Genomic DNA, 21,475 nt, shown 5'->3' with positions numbered 1-21,475 from the left:
GGGATAGTCCCTTTAACTTGCCTAGTTTTACATTTTTCATGTGTAATGGAATGAATGCTGTGTCTTCATATAATTTTAAGTGGGAAAATAAAAATGGGAGCAAACTTTTTTTTATCAGTTTTTATATTGTCTTACTTCTAAGTATTGTTTTTCAGAAGAGCAGCTAAAACAGCGTCTTTTGTGTTCTCATATTATTATTTATCAATGAATTCTCCCCGAAGGAGGCTATCAACACCAGATTGTTAGGGTCACTTTAATCAGAGCTGTAATGGTTTACTCTACTCTATGAAGTTGATATTTACTCTATATATAATGAGGAAGCAAGAAGTGATAAAATGGTCAGCTGCAAGAATTAAGCATTTATGTCCAAATGGAGGGGAAAATCTTTATTTCAATTAGATACTCCTCTCAAGTATAAAGGAAAAGGTAAGTTAGTGTCTCTATTACAAAAGAAGCAACTCAAGGTTAAGTAATTTGAATGTGTACTAGTTGACCCAAAGAGAGAATGAGGGGATTGGTATTTAACCTAAGGTTGGGTGCATTTCCAGCCTTGGGGGACTGGAAGGCCCTCTCTGAATTTCACTGCAGAGATCAGAATGTACAGCTTGATTGCCCCTGTCAAGTGTGTGCTTGGCTTGCTCTCCAGCTTGCATGTCTCTGCTGATTACTGGCAGCTTGAAATTGTCCTGAAAGAGAATGAGTGCTCTTGATTAATCCCCGTGCACATTATCAACATATTATTGATTCATTATCAGCACATCGTGTTTCATTTCTCTGCAACGGAGATGGGCTGAAGGCAAATGTGACTTCAAAACGGATGCAACCCCATGAACATCCAAGTTGGGTAGCTAGCTTCTTTTTCTGGGTAAAGTCCTTCCACTACATAAAATGCTGAAAATATTCCTCTTCTCTGGAGAAGAACTGTAGAGTTTAACAGCTCCAGTTTAACAACTATAAAGCAATCTGGCTTATTTTATTATTTATGTGTTTAGCTATAAAAGCAGCAGATAAACAAGTTCTTTAAGTTAGAGTGCATTAGATACTGAGCACTTTATTATATACAGCTTTCATTGTTAAATGAACTGTTAAATACAAAGCTTTAAAGAGATAAGTTAACATTGACTTATTCATTAATCTTTTATTTATTCAGTAGTCCACTTACTGGGACCTACTATATTTTGTATGCTAGGCACCAGGAGTGCAAAGCTGAAAAGGCATGGTTAGATCCAGAGTTCACAGAGAGAAAAAGAAAAAAAAAATATATGCATTATATAAATTTATATATATAAATTATTATTTATATATTATGTATAAGTATATATAAATTATATGTAATATATAAACATATAAAACATTATGAATATGTTTAGTAATAGACATACATACAAGGTAATGAAGGGATAATTAATTCTTATGGCAGGATTTAAGAGAAAATTGTGACCATGCCAGGGTTTGGGAAATAAATAGGGGTTCTCCCCGAAGACGAGGATAAGAGATCTTGGAGCGAGGAAACAGTCTGTGAAAGAGAACTACAAGTTTCCTTTAGGTTATGCTAAGTAGTTGAGTGTTTTTGAAGTATACATTTCAAAAGGGAAGTGATGAGATATTAGACTACAAAAGTAGGTAAGGGACGGGTCTTTGAGGGGCTGTCTTCTGTACCAGGCAGGCTGGCCATTAGTAGGTGGTAGGGTTCTGAACACTGGAATCGAGTCTGCATATTCGAAGACCATCCTGATACATTTGAGTGTTACATAACTAGAATTAAAGATCCTAGTCACAGGCTATTAAAACAGGACAGTTGAGCAAGTGCCTTAAGGAAGTGGCCATGGGGATGAAGGGGGAGATTCAGTATGTATCTAAGAGATATAATCAGAGGGATTTAGTTCAAATTGGAGGTTGGCAATAAAGAATTGTTGAAGATGCCTCATAGGATTCTGTCTCATGTCTGTTCCCTACCAACTGAGGTAGGGAAAAGCAATAGAAAAGTAGAATTGTGGTAGTAGGAAGCAGGGACGAAAGATGGTGTGGCAGAGTAATAATAATTGGTGATGTTTTCACAAGGTTGACTCTAAGGGGTGGGTGTCTAGTAGACAATGGGATCTTTAAGTCTGACACTCGGGTATAGGAAGGCAGCTAGGGAATGGAAAAACCCAAACCCTGGGCAGAAATGATAATAGTACATATTACTATCAGGTAGGTCATAATGGCTGTGTCTCCAAGATGACGCCCAAAATAGTGCAGGCAAAGATAGAAGACTATCCTTTGCAATTCCACAGGTTAACTATGTCCTTAGAAGTCACTTCTTTTTATTAAGTTGTACTGATCAGATCTTCATTAAAAAAAAAAAATAAGACCACAAATATCTATCCACTGAAATCGAGGCTCTTACTAATGTACTTACTATTCCTAATTTAAAAAATATCTTTAAAAAGAATTTTAGGCTTCACAGAAGTTGCAAAAATAGTACAAAGAATTTTCTGTGTACCCTTCATCCAACTTCCCTAATGATGTCATCTTAGACAATAATAGAATTATCAAAATAAGGAAATTGATATTACTACATTATTAACCAAACTACAGACCTTATTCCAATTTCACCAATTTTTACATGCATTCATTTGTTTGGTGCTTTTACGGTTGTTTTGGTGTATAGTTCTATGAAATTTTAACACATGTATAGATTCGTGTGACCACTACCATAGTCAGGATACAGAAGAGTTCCATCACCCCCAAAAGTCTCTCCTATCAATTTAGAGTCACTCCTTTCCCCTCTCCATCCCCTAATAAGCAGTAATTTTTTTTTCTCTTTCTCTATAGTTTTGTCTTTTTGAGAATGGCATGAAAATGGAATCAAACAGTATGCAACCTTTTGAAAATGACTTCCTTTACTCAGCCTAATGCCTTTGAGATTCATTCAAGTTGTTATGGATATTAGTAGCCAATCTTTTAAATTAAAAGTTACTCTCACTTGCAAAGCCTATCTCTGGCCTGCAATTACTTTGGGGTTTTGGGCACTCTTATTAGCCATGATTAATAAATGGTAATGTTTCACTTATGTAAGAATGAAATTTGACCGTAATATATTCACATGAAAAGAGCCACGGGGGTAACCCCAGGGAGGTAGCCTTAGTGGTCCTAGCCAAATGCCTCACCTGGATCCCTCAGAAGCCAAAATAAGGAGCGGGTCACTCAGAATGTAAATACCTCCAGGGTGATGACACATTAGGACATGAGTTTCCGGTGGCTACAGGAGGCAAGGGAAACTTCCTGGCTAAAGCCCACCTGGAGGATGAGATCTGAGTTGCAGAACCTGCCAAGGAAGCATAAACCTGTGATACGGACTGAGACTGAAGCATCTCTGGTGCCCCTGCAGGTCCCAGTCTTCCCTGGGAAACTGGCAAGGGCCTATGGACAGTACCCGTGGTTAGCCTGGAGCAGACAATTTCCTTTGCAAGTATAAATAAACACTCAGTCCTGCAACTGTGCAGCAAATGCTTCAGCAGGTGCTAGAAGTATTGGGCAAGGTTTCTGGCTGCCAAGCCGTGTGGCCCTCAGACTAAATGCAGGAGAGCAAGCTCCCATGAGGGAGGGAGGCCAATGTTCCAAGCGTAGGGCCGCCTATTAAGCTGAATGACAGGCTGTCTGCTCTTCCATTTTCGCTGTCTTTAGAAATTTTTAAAGCCAGGGCTTGAAAGCTTCTTCTCGGGATTAGTCATCGAAAACATGACATTGATCCAGTTATGGCACAGACTGGTCAAAAGAATAATGAACAGCTAGAATCTCACAAAGGGTGCCAAACTGTTGGTGAGGAACATTAGAGATGGTGGCTCCTGAAATAAATGAGTGGAGGTAAGGCTGTATCAGACCTGTTATCACCTCTTATTTTCTGACTTTAATATTAAGTGTTCAGCTTTGCAAGTAAAGGTTGACATTAACACTAGAAGAACTGCCTGATGGGGGACGGCAAACATCTACGACCTTGTCATCTGAGGAGTGTAGGATAAAACACATCTTTATACATCCACAGCCTTGAGAGATGGAAAACCTACTCTGGAATTTGCATTATTTGTTAGCTGTTCACTGGGAGTTACAAAGTAATTATTTTCATTTATCACCATTTTATACCTGCTGTCAGCTAAGTGCCAAGGCCATAGTAAGAATTCAGTAAATATCTGTGGAATAGAATGCAGAAGCCTTCTGGACTTCCTAAGACGAGGTCAGGTGGCCCCATAGGCATGTGTTTCAGCTTCAGAGCAGTGATTACATTCCACCTTAATGGCCTTTTTAATTTTTTTTGTTACATTTTTGCATATCTCTCCAATATCTGGCTTACTGATAATAATATCTAGGTTTTCTGTGGTTGAAGTATATAAAGAAAATAAGACGTTAGAAGGAGAATAGTCCTTTCAGATAATTGTGGACATTCTCTGATATTCAGAAAACTGGACAAGTGGCAGTTTCTTAAAGGTTAGTTGCAATGGGGAATCTGAGATCATGTCAAGGAGTCTCTTGTACTGTTTTTTTATGTACACAAACACACATCTCTCTATACATTGGTTTATCTTGCCCTTTTGAATGGCTCTTTTATCCATGCATGATGTTGTAACAACCTGCATTGGTCATTTGGAAAATATTGGTTCATGGGTCAAGTAATGTCTTCTTTACCTGTCTATTTCACTAGAATGTAGGCATCTTGAAGGCAAGGTCTGTAGTGTGTTCATTGACCACAGTGCCTGGTGCCTGATAGTACATAAATATTTGTTGAACTGATTAATGCATGAGTGGAGGTCGCGTGATACATCCACTGAGCCACTCTCCAGATTCTTCCTTGCATGTGACACTCTTTAAAAAGAAAAACAACTCATTTATTTAATACAGTTATTTGTTAATGTACACTTAGTTTTATTCTCCTGGTTCTATGATTTATGAACTTTATGATCCTTGGCAAGAGATTAATGCCTCCTAGCCTCAGTTTCCTTATTTTAATGGGGCTAACAATCTTTGTTCTACTAACAAGTTTCTGGGAGGACAAATTAGATCATGATATTGAAAAGAATGTGTGTATTTTGTTTGAGCTACATATGGGGCCTTTATTTACACTTCATTTCAAGTCTCTAATTTGTACTTTATTTTTCTGCTTTGATGAGATTAAAGGTTGGCTAAGATAAAAAATATTACTTTTCAACCATTTTCCTATAGCCCAAAACCACAAAAGAGCTCCTATTTCTAATTAGGTTGTATTATCGCTCATAACCTGAGGGTATACGTAAATCAATCTTCAAAGGCATTGAAATTCTCACAGTTATTCAAAACTTTTAACTTCATCTGATGTATCCAGTCCTGGGTTATAAGAAGAGGTAAACCTTTTATGCTAAGCAGGGAGGTGATTGGTTTTCTCAGAGAACCTATCTGTATGCTTGTAGATGACCTGACAGATTCAGAATTTACATTCCTTCCAACATGTTTGACAAAAATAAAATTTTGAAACAACTGACATCCACCAAATACAGCCAGATTGTAAAAGAATTACATGGTCAGTGGGAGATAAAGATATAAGCATTTGTTCTTGAGCACTTGCTATGTACTTAGTTATCTATCATGACTGAAAACAGGCAGAGACAAAAACATACACACCCAAAACTTAAGGTCTGATTTAGGACCATGCATGTACTGTTCAGAGAAGTGAGATATCAATTCTATGAGAATTCATCAAAGAAACGTTTATTTTCCAGAATTTCTGCAATGCGGTAATATACTTTAACAATGAAGGAAATTCTTTAAGAGGACAAAAGAAAAAAAAACTAATGATGTAATGTATGGTGACTAACATGATAAAATAAAATTAATTTAAAAAAGGACAAAAGAAAGAAAGTAGTTGGGGATCAGGTTGACTGTGGGCATGAGGAGTCTGGACTCTATTCCATGTGTGATGTAGACTCACTGAAAATATTGGCCTGTGGAGGGACATGATGAAAACAGTATTTTAGTGAGATTAATCTGGCAATAAAGTTCACAGCTAATGTGAGCTGGAGCTAGTGGATCTGTCACAAGTGATCCATCCAGGCCGCTATTATAATGCTAAGATAAGATCTTGATCTAGATTAAGAGCAGCCAAAAGTAGAGATGACTACATAGTTTATAAGGAAGCATCTGTTGCCAGTTCTGAGAGAATTAGTGGAATGCTTTGAACTTGTAAAAAAGTGGGCTACATGTTTTCCTATTTATGATGTTTCAAAGTGTGTTGAAAGCTATTTTTTTTTAAGTGTGCACGTGTATGTGCTTCTACCAAGAATGAACTTTAGGTTTTATTTCTATTCTCAGGGATTCTTCAAGTCCTTACATGAGTCCTTACTTACATCGATGTCTCCAGTGTGTATGCTGAAGTCATTTGACCCTCTAACGCTGTGTAGATACCGCCTATGAACAGATGGGGTTCACCCTTCAGGTTTAGACATTGACTTGTGTTTAAACCTAGCCATCCATAGTGACTGAACATGTCAGTTATTCAATCCAAATGCCTATATCAAAATTAACCATACAGAAGTAATGCTGCAATTTAATGGGGATGTTGCAAAACCTCTATCAGGAGACTCCGATCACACTCTTGCTTTTGTAGAGTCGTTTTTATTTTATAATCCATGATAATCAAGGAAAAGTTGATAAATGGTGATAGAAGAGAGCATTGCTTTTTTTGGTGATGTTGTTACAAATTCAAACATATAATCTGTCTTGAGATTCTTATTCCTGATAAAGCAAATATCACTTAGTTATCTGTAGTATGATATATGTACTACGAGTGAGCACAGACATACCTGTTTTTGAGAGTCATAGCTTGCTTGTGATGATCTGCCATGGCAAGAACAAATCTCTCTTGTCCTTGGGTGTCCAGACCACAACTACATGCAAAACAACATGGCCATGAAGGATTACAAAAGAATTATTCTTCCTCATGGTTTTAACATAGAAAAAAACAAAACAGTAGAAGTTATCTTGAAACTTGGGGCATGGATATTGAATGAGTTCTAATGGGATCAATAGATAGAAATACATAGACTAGTGATACTGTGAAGAAACCTACATGTATTAGACTAGCAAGCAGCAATTACAGTTAGTAGGGTGACCTGTTTGTACCAACTTGCCTGGAACTTCCTCAGTTTAGCACTAAAGTCTCCACAGCCTGAGAAAACCCTCACTGGTCACCCTAATCTTAGAATGCTTTTTAAAAAAGATTTTTATTTATTTATTTATTTGAAAGAGAGAGAGAGAGCGCGCGGGTGCGCACCAGCAGCGGGGAGGGGCAAAAGCAAAGGGAGAAGCAGGCTCCCCGCTGAGCAGGGAGCCCAATGCCGGGCTCTATCCCAGGACCTCATGACCCAAGCTGAAGGCAGACACCCAAGCAACTGAGCCACCCAGGTGCCCCTAGAATGCTTTCTTGAATAACAGGAGCATGGATCTCTTTCCTCCTTCCCTTCACCTTCCTGCATTTTCTTCCCCTAATGGAATTCACCTGCACGTCAGCCCCATCCTGGTCACAACTGAGACCTCTGGCTGAAAATGCCTGTTGACGGTCGAAAGCCTTCTAAGTAACAGAAATAAGAGGCAGTTTTTGCATAGACTTTCACATACATCGTACCTTTCAAGTTTCATGGGCCTCCCACGCTTAAGTTTTAAAAAATCCCTTATCACTATTCTAAACCATTATACTAAAAACCTCATCATCCAGTTGTGCTTAATCTGATATTTAACAGCAGATTGTATTTGTAGAGGTGAGGTGAGAGGAAAATTTATTTGCCTAATATTTATTTTATTTTAAAGATAACAACTTTGATATATAATTTCATATTTTAAAGCCTATGTTGTTGAAACCTCTTCAGATGTGCTAGAAGTACTAAAATAGATACAATCTGGTAGGCTGTCAGGAAAGCAAACAAAAAAACTGCTAGGTCAGGAGCACAGCTGTTTGTGGAGGGCATTAAATTTTTTTACAGTCTTTCCCATAGGCCAATATGCTTTTATGCATTGATTTATATTTTAATAATGACAGACTCCACTGGCATGAGCATTTCAGTTCCTCAGAAATTAGATAAAATCAAAATTTAGACCCAAGATAAAAGGTGGAGGGAATTAGCATTTTGCAGCATTAATTAGCTTACTTGCCCTCGCTTATTTCTGATCAAATGGAGGATGCTTAGTGCAGCCACAAACAGAGCTCTGAATATCCTTCAATTGTATGATATGACATTGATGTTTCTAATGCATGTAAATTCAATAGCTTTGCCTTGATTTTAAAAGTATGGCTTTAAAAACAGTGGTTCGTTTTAGATCACTAGGGTAAGCAATGAACAAAGGAAGCGATTGGATGTAAAATATAACATTGAAAGGACTCCTGTTAAAAGAATGCCCAGGCACTGAAAACACTCCTAGAGAATGTGCAATTATGCAAGCTTTCTCCCTGTTCGCTACTCTGAATTTCTTCCCCAGCATTTCACTGTCTCGCATCTTCATTATGATTCAAGGTTGCCAGAAGAAGCTGGTAACTTTAGCAGGCAGGCGTTTCATTTTTAAATAATTGTTTGCATTGTTTTCCGAAGCACAGGACTTCTATCTCACTCAACCAGCTCCTCCCTGGTCCCATGCCTGCCCCGCAGCCGCTCCTGTATCCAGCTCAACCTGTGCATTTTCTCCACCGTTGTCTCCCCAGCCCTTCGTTTCTCACTTCCCCTTTCCACATGGCTGCTTGGTTTGCAGACGATGCCTTCTTACAGATGTGTTCCCGCCCCTGACAAACAATTACTCCTGTCCCCCCAGCGGGAGGCCATTAGGACATCATCACGGGTTCTGCTAAGTCATCTCGCCACCACAGTTGTGAGCCATCACCTCCCATCCGAGACTCTCCAGGCATATGCCACGCGGGGAAGCTAGCAGTCACAAATGACGGCACCTCCAGGCATATTATTTGTTATTTGGGTCCAGAAGTGTAACAGATAATGGCTAATACACTAATGTCTGAGGGTCCCGTTGGATGCTTTGACTGGCATCATTTGCACCAAACTTGCAAAAGACTGAATTGGTTATCATGTGCTAGCCGAGAGGTAAAAAAAAAAAAAAAAAAAAGGCGTTTTCACATTTCCACAGCAATTACACACAATGGTTCAGAAGAGACATGACAGCAATAGTGATTCTACAAAGTTATTGTGTTTTGCAGACTTTCAGCATTCTGAGCTTTGAATCAGTGAATTATCTGATATTAGTTATTTTCCTGGAAAATGGTTAACCAGTGCTACGTTTATTTGTATTTTAATCTCACAGACCCAGCTTATGTGGATACACATAGTGAAGACCTATCTAAAATGTATTCCTTTTAAATCAGTGAAATACACATGCAACTGAACACTTGTGGTTGTTTTTCCCAAGGCTTCTCTGACAGCCCTACCTATTAAATTCTCTTGCTTTAAGAGGTAACATCTCACAGGGATCTCGGTAAATTTAAGCTCAATATTTAATATATCATGAAATAAGTGGATTTTGGCATGATGCCACATTAACACTTGGATTGTTTTTTATTGATTCTCAGGTCTAGTTTACTGCTGCACTGGGGTGTGATGTGTCTTTGTGTAAAATCAAACAATGTGCTAACAAGCTAAGACTTCCACAGAGGCCCAGAAGGCAAATGAAGAAGGGGGCGCTGTTCTCCCTGTCAGAAACCTCAACAGTTCGTTTGTTTCTGTCACCGGTTTGCTCAAGTTCCTTAACCTCACCTCCTCAAACCTCCAACATAAAAATATCATCCATTTAGAGTCGTTGCAATGAAATCCAGGTGAGATTAGTATGAACATCTGAATTACAGGATCTTTGGAAGAAACAGTTTTATTTTTGTCCAGGTTACATAGGTAATTGAACCACACACAATGAACACTGTGTTCTCAGTCTGACACAACATAGACACTCAATAAATACTTATTTAATTGAATGGAATTGAATCCAAGAGCCGTGTAGACGCCCTACTTTAATGAGCAGGTGAAAATTGTTTCTAATTGGAAAAGCAGAGTATCAGCCGCAAGAACCCAAGGCTCGCCTTAAATTTTAACTAGCCACTTACACTTGGAAAGATCCTCCCAAAGTACTTGAATTCAATGTGTGCTCTTAAATAGCTAGATAAACATGCCTGCTCAAGGTGGTTGTATTGTTTATTTGCTCAGGTAAACTAGTTTTCCTTGACTTATTTTTTTCCCTTCTACCGAGAGGAAGGAAGAGAAACTATAATCCTGGTTTTTCTCTTCACCTGGATTTTCACAAATTCTAAATTAGGCAAAGAGAATTTGGACTATTTATTCTGTATTTTATCCCCATCTTCTATTGGCTCTAGTAAAAAGATCTACAAAAATAAAGAAACATGGAGTTCCAGTTGAGTTGGCCAAAGGGTATCAGTGACATAAAAATGCGGGAGCTTTAGTCCTGTCTTGATGCATCTCATTTCAACTGTCAAATACATCCAACTTCCAAACCAGGTGTCTCTGAAAACAGAAAGAGAGAGATAGAGAGCATTCACATTGTTTTGTTTATGTACTTGGAGAGAATGAAGTCTGAAAACACGTAAGTGTAGAGACTGACCTGTTACTTTTAAGTCTCAAATGACTTAGTGTCAATTATTCAGTTCAATAAATATTTGCTGAGGTCCTACTATAGTAAAGATATTCTATTAGCTGCTGTAGGTAGATACAAAAGGGAGAAAGGTAAGGTACCTGCCTTAATGGAGTCCCATAATAAAGGTATGAGAAGACTATAGCACACAAATAACCACATAAAACAGAATATTCTGTAAATTACAGATGTTAAAGTCAGATGGACCTGAATTTGAGCCCAACTCAGTATGACCCTGATCATACCACTTAACTCCTTAGAACCAAATTTCCATATCTAAAAATGTAGGCTCAATAATGATGACCTCTCCCTGTAAAGATTAAATGTACAACACACCTAAAGTATGCAGTGTAGCATCTAGGACACAGTTAAATGCCTTAAAAAATTGGGATTTATTAAATGGCCTGAACTGAGGGTTTTCCCAGAAAGATGGTAAATAAGATAGGCCTTGAAATAGAAACAGAGTATCACCAGGTCTACCTAGCTGAGGTGGGTAAAGGGACATTCATGTTCAAGGTTATATGCAGAGTTGGCATCATTAATCCCTAGTGTACTGTTGGCCTGGACCACCTCTCTGGGTGGTGCGCTGAGAGCAAAGGGAAGAGGGTTGAGGAAGAGGGAACTGATGGAAACCAAGAGAAAGCAGAGTCAAGCCAGGATTCCCTGCTGGCTATTTGCCCAGTGCGAGACAAGGGGAAAGTTTGCTCTCCATTTGAGTAGCACCTTAGTAGTCCAAAGAGATTCATATCAGAGGAAGTGAGAAGGGTGTAGGGGTTGGGGAGCATAATAAAGAAGAGATGATAGGAGAATTGAGGGTTAAACTGGACGGTGCAAGTGCTGAATCAGAGAAGGCAGGGGAGATCAGAATGGCTCTCAGATCTGCTCCCTGGACTCAGGGGCTGATAGGAACACGGGCAAGACACACACTTACTGGTCTGCCTGGACTCCGCCTTGGTCAGCAGTGTTCTGAATTTGAGGTGCTAGAGGCAAAGGAAAGGAAAATTAGTCATCTGCACGGCCTCCTGGAATTCTGTCTGAAGCCAGTTTAAATCTCCAACTACTACTAGGTTTTGGATTAGGGGAAGCACAGTATATGCTGCAACTGAGGAGCACAATGTATTCTGGCCAGTTTGGAAGTATAGTATATTTTGCTCCATTGATATGGGGCCAGTGCTAAAGAGAAAATAGAGCATATAATTGAAAACTCACGGAAAAAGTGAATACTCAAAAAAAAAAAAGTGAATACTCTAGTTTGGGAGATAAGCCCCAAAAAAGACATCCAGAGGTAGTAATGCTCAGAACATTGAATGTCAGGCTGAGGAGGTATATTTAATTCAGAAGCAAAGGGGACATTCTTGGATATTATCGAGAGGCATAAGGAAATAATCAGAGCTGTGTTTTTTGGAAATGGACCAGAAGGAAAAGAAACTGAAAAACTAGAGGCAGAGAAATGAGTTAGAAGGCGGTTAGAAGGGAAGTACTGCTCTAAACCCATGGGGACAGAGATGGAAAGACAAATGTATGGAGGTAGAACAAACTGGAGATCATAGCTGGTTTGAGTGGGGAGCAGGGGCAGGGGTCATCATGCGCCAGGTGTCTGCAGCAGTTACAAGCAACGCCTCTGGAGTCAGAGAGACTTTTGGCCTATGCCTGGCCTTGGAACAGTTATGGAATTTCTGTGCCTCATTCTTTCTCATCTATATAATTGACGTATTAACAGTACCTACTCAAATAGCATTATTGAAAAGATTAAATGAGCAAATACATGTAAAATGTTCAGAAAAGTATCTGGTATGCAGTAAGTAGCACATAACTCAGATATTTGGAGACTTTGAGCTTCTCCCCTGAGAAATTGGTGGATATGGCGGTGCCACAAACTGAGAAAAGGAATATGGGAGGAAGAACATATTTAAATGGGGGTAGAGATGAGAATGTTTCAGGAGTCAAGTTGTCCAAACTCCACCCTTAGCCACACCATGGTGTAGATAACTCTGTCAGTTATCTAGTCTATGAGGGAAAGCTGATGAGAGAAAGCCAGAGAGAACAAGATAGAATCATCTAGATTCATCCTAGGGTGTGTTAGTAGGGTTAGCCTTTGAATGGGGAAGGATTGCTCCAGTCTCATAGACAATGTGGCTGTAGAGATGTTTCAAGGTCAAGAAGAGGACAGTTGAAGAGATTACTTTGGGTGACTTTAGTAATGAGAAAAGTTTAGGTCCTTTAGAAGCACAAAAGATCAGGAGCTGTGGTTGGCAACCTGAAGAGAGTGAGAAAATTTAGAAATAGTAGCTGAAGGGGTTGAAATAGTTACCTAGTGATGAATAAAAGAAGTGTAAAGTCACCTGCCTATGGAATCTTTCAGCAAAATGTCTTCTTAGATTTCATTTTCCACATGGGTGAGAAGTTTTAAAATTTAGATATTTTATGTCAACCATTTTTTCCCAGATGAATGCTAGCAATGCCACTTGGCCAAGTATTAAAAATGATTTTGGGCTTGCTGAAAGGCATGTGATGTGCCTGTGTGGGAGCTGAAACGTGAAAGGTGTGTGTGTGTGTGTGTGTGTGTGTGTGTGTTTTGTTGTGTTGGGGATAATGGTGTGATGGTATAAAATAACACCATTCTCAGTGTTTAATTAATTTTGAGTTATGTTGAGTTTCCCTAGGTAACATCTACAAGTTTCTTAAAGATTATGTTATATAAATGATCAAACGAGTTACACATTAATTGACTTTTACAATAATGTATTGAGAAACCTGGTCTCACAAATTTTATCCTTCTGAACTATCCTTTCCTTATAATGTAGGATACAGAACAGGGAAGAGTGAAACATCCTGGCTTTCTCTATGTATACTGACTAAGGCCCAAAACAGAAATCAGGGATCAACTCCATGTCACTATGGTTATTAGCACATGGAGTAACTGTTTGGATTTTAGCCTGATTCATATTCTAGGATGGCTTTCAGTATCCTGCAGAGTCAGCACTGTTCATTTTGAGGTGTTTTCCATCTACTTTACATGCATAATTGCTTAGCAACTGGTAGATTTGTTGAGTTCAATATAAGCAGTCTTAAGGCAAAGAGGCATCCCACGGGCACAAGAGGATTTTCTTCAATTTCAGCCTGTGGTGTCCGGAGCAGTTCTGGACTTCTGACTGGCACTGTGCTCGAAAACCTGCTAGATCTACATTTTCCCTTGGTGGGTTTTGAATGGTTCATTTTAGGGAGTTGATACTGTCCTATGGGAAGAGGGAGTGCCAGCCGGTTTTAAAAATGCCCCTGAACTTTCTGTGGTATCTTTGACAAACCCATCCTAAGCAAAGTTGATTAGAGGGAACTTGGGGTCTTTTAAAATCCTGTAATATAATCCCTCTATTTAGCAATAAACATTGGTATACCACTTGGATACCACTGGTTAGATGTATGTGAACTCAGTGGGGTAATAGCAATGATCCCCTGGTATAGTAATAGTAATTATTTGAGTGCTCCCTATGTGCCAGAGAAGCTTCTAACCCTCACAAGCATCCTTCATGTTAGGTACAGTTAGTCCCATTTTACAGTTGATAAAACGGGGTCTCTGAAAGATAAATTCCCAGTAATCACACATCTAGTAAGTGATAAACTCTCTGTCTCATTTTAATAGATTAGTTAGCCTCTCAATAGGAAATAATGGAAAAAAGATTATGTGGCTCTAGTTTTGCAGGCTAGAGCCCATTTTAATTTACAGAAGATCGTGTCTCCCTCTCCATAATGCTCAAATGAGTACAATACCCCTTGTGAGGATACCTGAAAGTATTAGAGCTACAATAACATCATGTACAAAAGCTTAACCCTCAGTAGATTTCCTTCTGACCATATCATTGTGTGAGTCCTCAGAAATTAGAAGCACAAGCTATTTCATTTAAAAGGAGATGTTATAATTTTAGACTAGGGTAAGATATTTTTAAACATTTTATCTACCCAGTTGCCTTTACTTAAATTCAGGAGTCATGCTTTCTGCTGTTATTGAACTCACCATCACGTCTAGCAAGTGAGAGGGTTCCAGGTAAATTTTAAGTATACCCGACTCCCCTTTTCTCCAATATGCACACTTGTAGGCCACTTGCTATGGATTTACACCTGTCCCAGCTGTGGATCAAACTAATTCCTTGCCAAATAGAATTTGCATGGTTTAGATGAATAATCTGATGTTTCAATAGCCATTCAAACCTTTTCTACCTGGTATCTTGGTATGACTGTGTACTTGGTTCTAGAAATTGGCTGTTGCTTTGTTGATTGCATACATATCCCTTTCTTGTTGACCTCAGCCTCACTGCCTAGTTGATTTCTCTCTGACCAGCTCGCTTCTGCTAGTCGTCCAGGTTCAAGCCTCATAATTGGTTCTCAGATATCTGTGGCAGATCTCTGACATGCTAATATCCTGCCTTACCTAGACCTCCATACATTCCCTACTTCACATTTTCCTGATTACAAGCCCTGTCTAAAGACTTACTATTGGCTCTGCCCCAGAGGGCACGTCCTATTCTGGTGAATTTCTCTTCATCTCTGAGTCTTGATTTGAAATAGACGATCTGATCTGAGTTGTAATTTTGACATGAATTGAAAGATAGACTCCCATTTTAGAAGTTTGTTCATTAGGATATTGAATTATGTTTTTCTTTGGAAAAGTCAAAGGCAGCTAACTGCCCTTCTCTTCTCAACAACCATGTGGTAGGGAAAGATGTGGCTACTCTTTCCCCTCAAAAAGAGGAAACTAAGGAAAAGATAGCTATGGCTATTTCAGATCTCTTACGCATGTAGATACACAATGAACATGGTCAACATGAGTCTCCATTAATAGAGTACCTCTCTATGCTTACCACAGGTTAGCTCCATGAGACCATTGAAATTATGCAAATTGAGGATAGAAGGAAATCCCTCCATAACTGATCTAAAAATCCATGAAGAAGCCCTACAACAACCAAACACAAATATTTCTTGAGCATTTTCAGCCAGACACTGTACTATGTGTGGGGCATATAAACCTGTTCTTTGCTGTGAAGAGATTGACCAACTTAAAGATTTGATAGTTCGTGGACCACCCGTGACATTCTACCCTGTAGTGCCATGTCATAAGGCAGAATGAGGAGGACGGCAAGGGATTATTCCCTTTGAAAACAGGCCATAAAAGGGTCTCTTTCATTGCCACACGTAGACTTTATGCCTGACATCTAGTGGCCACTCCAGGAATTACAGCACAGGATACCAGGCAATGAGTGTTGGTAAAGGAGGCACTAAAGATTTGAGGTAGCCGAAATGAAATTGCCTTCCCACGAGCTTCCTCTCACAGCCGGGGACGTACCACATATATTCTTCTTTACACCTCATTTCCCAAATACAATCCTAAATAATTATTTAATTTTGGAGCTAGAGGGCTCTCACCCAACTTTCATTTAATTATATTCTAACCATTGTATGAGGATATAAAGAAAAGCAAAACTTTACAATTTCTGACTTTAATGAACGTGTTAAGATCAACCTATTGGCAAGATGAATCCCTACCTGTTTACTTTGACTATGGTGTATCATTTTTACTTCTTGAAAAAAAAATAGATATTCATTTACTAACCTACTTCATGGGGGATACCTTTACAGGTAAAATGGTGAAAATAATTACATTATAACTCATAAGCTTGCTTTGAAGATTTAAGGACTTAAGTCATGTAAATAATTTTTACAGTGCCTGAAACATAATAAGTACTCAAATGGCATTTGATATTATTATTTAGGGGGCATTCATGATAATAAGCATTTTAAATACATGCACATTAGTGGCCTTATTACTTGTGAAGAGTATTATTCCCCTCCAATATTAAGGTCTACTTATTTAGAGAACTCAAATGTTATATGTGATATTCAGTGATCACAGAGATTCAAAGTTGAAGAGACATTCCCAATCTCTAGTCCAGCCCTCTCATTTACACATAAGGACACATTGTGTGAAGTGTGCAAGTTAGCAAGGTTATGCAGATAGTTAAGGATGAGACTAGAATCTGGGTTTTCCCATGAAGTTCCATGTATTTACCAGTACCGCAAGTGGCTTATTTATATCTTCAAACCAATACTGACAAATGAATTTTCTCTCACATAGTGAAATGTGAGATGCATGGCTATGGGTTTGTATTATACAGGTATAGTAAAAAAAGTTTGGCACATTTTTACACATTAAAAAAAATAATTTTGATAATATTACAAAAACAATTCTTACTCACTGTAGGAAAATTAGCAATGTAGGCAAACAAAAGGTTAGACTAAAAAACCAACCGTGATCCATTTCTCAGACATATGTATATACATATATATATTTGTTATGTTCATTTATGTCCTTTTATGCTGTTCTATAAACAGGTGTACATATACTTCAACTAAAAGGTAAGTTTAAATTGTGCATACTGTTTTCTAATTTGCGTTGATATTCATCTATGGCATCATTTTTCTTGGTTGCATTCTGTCTATTATATGCTATTATATGCTAATACCAAAATTATTTTAATTAATTCCTCTTTGAAATCAAATTAATGATCAACAAGGAAAATTAGGCTGTTGGAAAGCAGGAGGCCAAAGAGAGTGAGAGAAAAATTAGTGATGCTATTGAAAACCCTGTTTCTTCTCTCATTCTTTAGAGTTAGGCCTTTATGTGCCCACAAATGGTATCAGACAATTGAAGGAAGGCATGCCTTGATGCGGTATGGGTCCTGCTGGGAGAGAAAGTGGAGCGTTTGGTTGAGGGAATATTAAGTAATAAACTTGGAAATATGGGTTCTGTAAATGGCAACAAATGGAGTGTATTACAGAGTCCAAAGATGGAGGGTAAAATACCAAAGAGTAAGACGCCATATCTCCCCCGTGACGTGGGGCAAGCCCATATACCACTGAGTTTGAGCGTGGCTCTCAGTTCATATATGCCTGTGTAAATTTAATATTGCATTATAAATGTACACACTTTAAATATGCAGGCACGGCCCTTTCCGTAATTGTTTCTGAGAACCCAGCAGAGGGCTGACTGGCAGAGGCTTGGAATCACAGATGTGGAGGCAGGGGCAATGCTGACTGAACTCTAAGACAGTGACTGCTCCAGGGTCTCATGACAGAAAAATTCTACACAAAGACTGTATAATAGAACACTGTATGTTAACTAACTAGAATTAAAATAAAAACATAAAGTAAAAAAAATTCCACATAAAGTCGGACCTCTAATTCTAAAGAATCCATCACATTTCCACATTGTAAGAGAAAAACAAATAATAATGCAAAATTACATGAGACCGTGACAGGAGTCAGGGTAGAACTACCTCATGTCTTGTCTTTCTCTGAACCTAATTTTTTCATTTTCCATCCATCACATTTTCACAGTTGAGCAAAACTCTCTGTATGAAGGGATCTGAAAATTTCCCAGCTCGCACTGTTGCTTTCTTTCTAGCATGCTCTTCTGCAGTTCTTTGCGACCCTTTTGAATCCAACATCCAAAATATATATTGGGTATATTTTCCTTATGAAGACGTGTTTTTATCACTCAATAGTGCACTCCTCACTTTTTCTGCAATACTAATAGCAAATTATTGAGAACACTAGTAATGCTCTTCGGATCCTGCTGGGTGTATCCACAGGCGCTGCCTTTGATCCACATATCTGTCTTGTGTGCAGCCTGTCACAGTGCAAGTGAACAGGGGAAGCTGAGTGCCAAAGGCCCTGTTTGGGGACAGGCGCTCTGTGAATGTCCTGCCAACCATGCCGGCCTTGTGGAATTACAGCATGGGTGGACTGTCAGGTCTGCACCTAGCACGCTGACAGGTGGAAAACACTGGAGAAAAATTGGCAGTTTGTGTCTTCCAGGAGGCAAAGGCATGAAACGCCTTGTTCTCTCCCTTTGGAGGAGCACTTCCTATTTCGGAAAGACAAAGGTCCAAATATTAATAGTCACAAAAAGAACACTATAGTTTACCCACCTCTGACATTTTTCTTAGTGCTCCAAGTTCAAATGTTTCTTCAATCTAAAAATAAAATTTTCTGGCCATTTTATAGAAAAAGTACAATACAATCACAGGTAAGGATTAGCTATACTGGCTAATAAAGAGTGTTTACTTAAAAACAACAACAACTCACTTATGCTCCATTGCTTCCTATAGTAGAAAGAGGCAGACAGCCCTGCTAGGGCAGCGTTATAGAAATAGTGTTCACACCCATTCCAGTAGGCGGTTCACACACTTTAATTCCTGTTAAAAACTTAATTAAATTGCATGACTTATTAGCTTGTGTTAAACGTTGGGAAAAGCATTCTGGAAAACCTACGCATTCTGTGTAAGACCCAGCCAGCTGTCTCAGAGGAAAGACTTTTGGTCTTGTGTGAATTTTGCAAACTACTGAATCGTTAACAGGCTCTTTGTTTGGATGTTCTTATACTCTTAATAGACTCCACATCGCTTGAAAAAAAAAAGTGGTGTTCTAAAGAAAGAAAAGGCAGCATGTATTTTGTTAAACAAATCAGCATAGTCAATAATGATATTCTTCTTTGATGTCTAACAGATTCTGCTACATCTCTGTAACTATTAGCCTATAAAGATATATTGTAACATAGTCCGCCTCTAATTTTACTTTCTCTGAAACCAACTGTCAACTCTATTTATCTCCATGCTTTCAAACCTTCTAGAAATGCACATCTTTCTGTGATTGCTTTTAAGAGCACAACCTTAATTCAGGCTTCCTACACTCCTCCGGTTTATGGTGATATTAAACTCAAGCAAATTCACTCATTGAAATCAATCTGGGGGAAAAAACCCACTGGTCTATAATTTAAGATTATTTGACTGTTCACTGGCAAACGATTAGATAGCATAATCATTTACTGGGCCTCAATCTGCATTTTCTAAAATACTCGTACCTACTACATGAGAGATGAGAATGGAGAAAGGAGAGAAAAATAGCAGCAAGACCAGACAGCCGAGCTGTTCTGCAGCTCTGTAGTTGCAAGTCTAATTTAAAATGCCTCCGGAGCGGCACCTGGGTGGCACAGTTAGCTGAGCGTCCAACTCTTGGTTTTGGCTCAGATCATGATCTCAGGGTTGTGGTATCGAGCCCCAGCGTCAGGCTTCACGGTCAGCAGGGAGTCTGCTTGAAGATTCTCTGTCCCTCTGCACCTCACATGCCCTACCCCTCCCCCCCCACCCTAGGGCACGTGCTCTCTCTCTCTCAAATAAATAAATAAATCTTTAAAAATAAAATAAAATAATAAAATAAAATAAAATAAATGCCTTCGGAAAGACTGAAGAAGCCTGACTAACACAGTCATCTAAGGTATTTCATATCTGTGCACAGTCACCCACAGTCACAGGTGTGTGTGCATGCACACTCGCACACACATACGTACACACATACACTCCTTGCTACGAACTCATCAGGGAGCTCCTCCCTAATTTAGGCCCTAGCTTGCAAAGAAGTCAGTTGTTATTTCTCTTTCCTGACACTATTACATCAAAACAGTATCCAGGCATTAGACAGTATTTATTAGCTTGTAAGGCCAGAGATAATGATCCCATTCAATCAGAATGTATGAATAATTCAAGAGTCCCAACTTCACATAATTTCTGGCCCTACTTTTAAAACCAGTAAAAGAACTATTTGTATCATTTATTTATTTTTGGTGACAATGGGTAAAAGACAAAAGACGTTTTGTTGTGTGTATGTGTGTGTGTGTGTATGTATGTGTTTCCTGGAAAGAGAGCCTTTTGGCTCTTTCATTTCAAACTGATCAAAGACAGTGTCAAAAAAAAAATGTATACATTTGTAAATATGTAAAAGCATGATACAAGGGGGATATACAGTTATTATTTCTATATATTCTTTTTTTTCTAAGCTTTTATTTATTTGAGAAAGAGAGAGAGAGAGGGCATGAGCAGGGGAGGGGCAGAAGGAATGGGAGAGGGACAAGCAGACACCCCGCTGAGCAGGGAGCCCAATGCAGGGCTTGATCCCAGGACCCCAAGATCATGACCTGAACCGAAGTCAGACATTTAACTGACTGAGCTAGGGGTTATTTCTATATAAATTTGTTGAGGGTGTTTTAATCACTGTGAATAGTTACATATTATTTTACACAGGAAACAATTATAATTTCTATAAGACCATTGAAGCTATAATTTCAGGGGTCATTTCTGCAGTGTGCAATCTGAAAAGTACATTTGAAAGAGATGGACTCTAACCAGCAAAGAGAAGTTGAAATAATTTAATCTTAGATGGACAATGTTGCTACTTCTTATTTTCTAACATAAACAGAAACAGGCAATGGAAGAGGGCACCATTTCCCCTCTACAGTAGCTCTGTCCTATAGCACTTTCTGTGATGAAGGTATGTTCGATATTTACAATGCCCAATGTGAAAGCCATTAGCCACGTGTGGCTACTGAGCACTTGAAATGTGACTAGTGCAGCCAAGGAACTGTATTTTTTTTAAGGTTTATTTATTTGAAAGAGAGAGAAAGACAGGGAGAGAGAGCGAGCAAGTGCACAAGCAGAAGGGGCAGAGGGAGAGGGAGAGAAAATCTCAAACAGACTCCACGCTGAGCAAGGAGCTCAATCCCAGGACCCTGAGATCAAAGCCTGAATCAAAACCAAGAGTCATATGTTCAACCGACTGCTCCACTCAAGTGCCCCCAAGGAACTGTATTTTAAATATTATTACTTTTATTTAATTTAAATATAAATAGCCACATGTGGCTAGTGACTCCCTGTTGGACATCATGGCCCTTAAGTCCTCAAGGAGAATGGCTATTGGATTATAAATATCAATAGACAGACATTATTAT

General features: G+C 38.8%; 1 long non-coding RNA gene across 1 annotated transcript in view; it reads right to left on the bottom strand.

Moving 5' to 3' along the window:
- Nucleotides 1–431: 431 nt before the first annotated feature.
- The window catches only part of LOC145717161 (uncharacterized), a 32,394-nt gene continuing 11,350 nt past the window's right edge, over nt 432–21,475 (bottom strand). Inside the window, exons 2-4 of the long non-coding RNA XR_014140215.1 lie at nt 11,573–11,621; nt 6,813–6,896; nt 432–686 (exon numbers count right to left, since the gene is read on the bottom strand). This is a non-coding gene — a long non-coding RNA (uncharacterized LOC145717161). The remainder of the gene's footprint in view (nt 687–6,812; nt 6,897–11,572; nt 11,622–21,475) is intronic.

Source organism: Leptonychotes weddellii, chromosome 1, assembly GCF_054177405.1.
Source record: "Leptonychotes weddellii isolate Sample4059 chromosome 1, ASM5417740v2, whole genome shotgun sequence".
In the NCBI taxonomy this organism is placed as follows: Eukaryota; Metazoa; Chordata; class Mammalia; order Carnivora; family Phocidae; genus Leptonychotes; species Leptonychotes weddellii.
The sequence above is the reverse complement of the archived record's forward strand: the minus strand, read 5'-3'. Positions and strand labels throughout refer to the sequence as shown.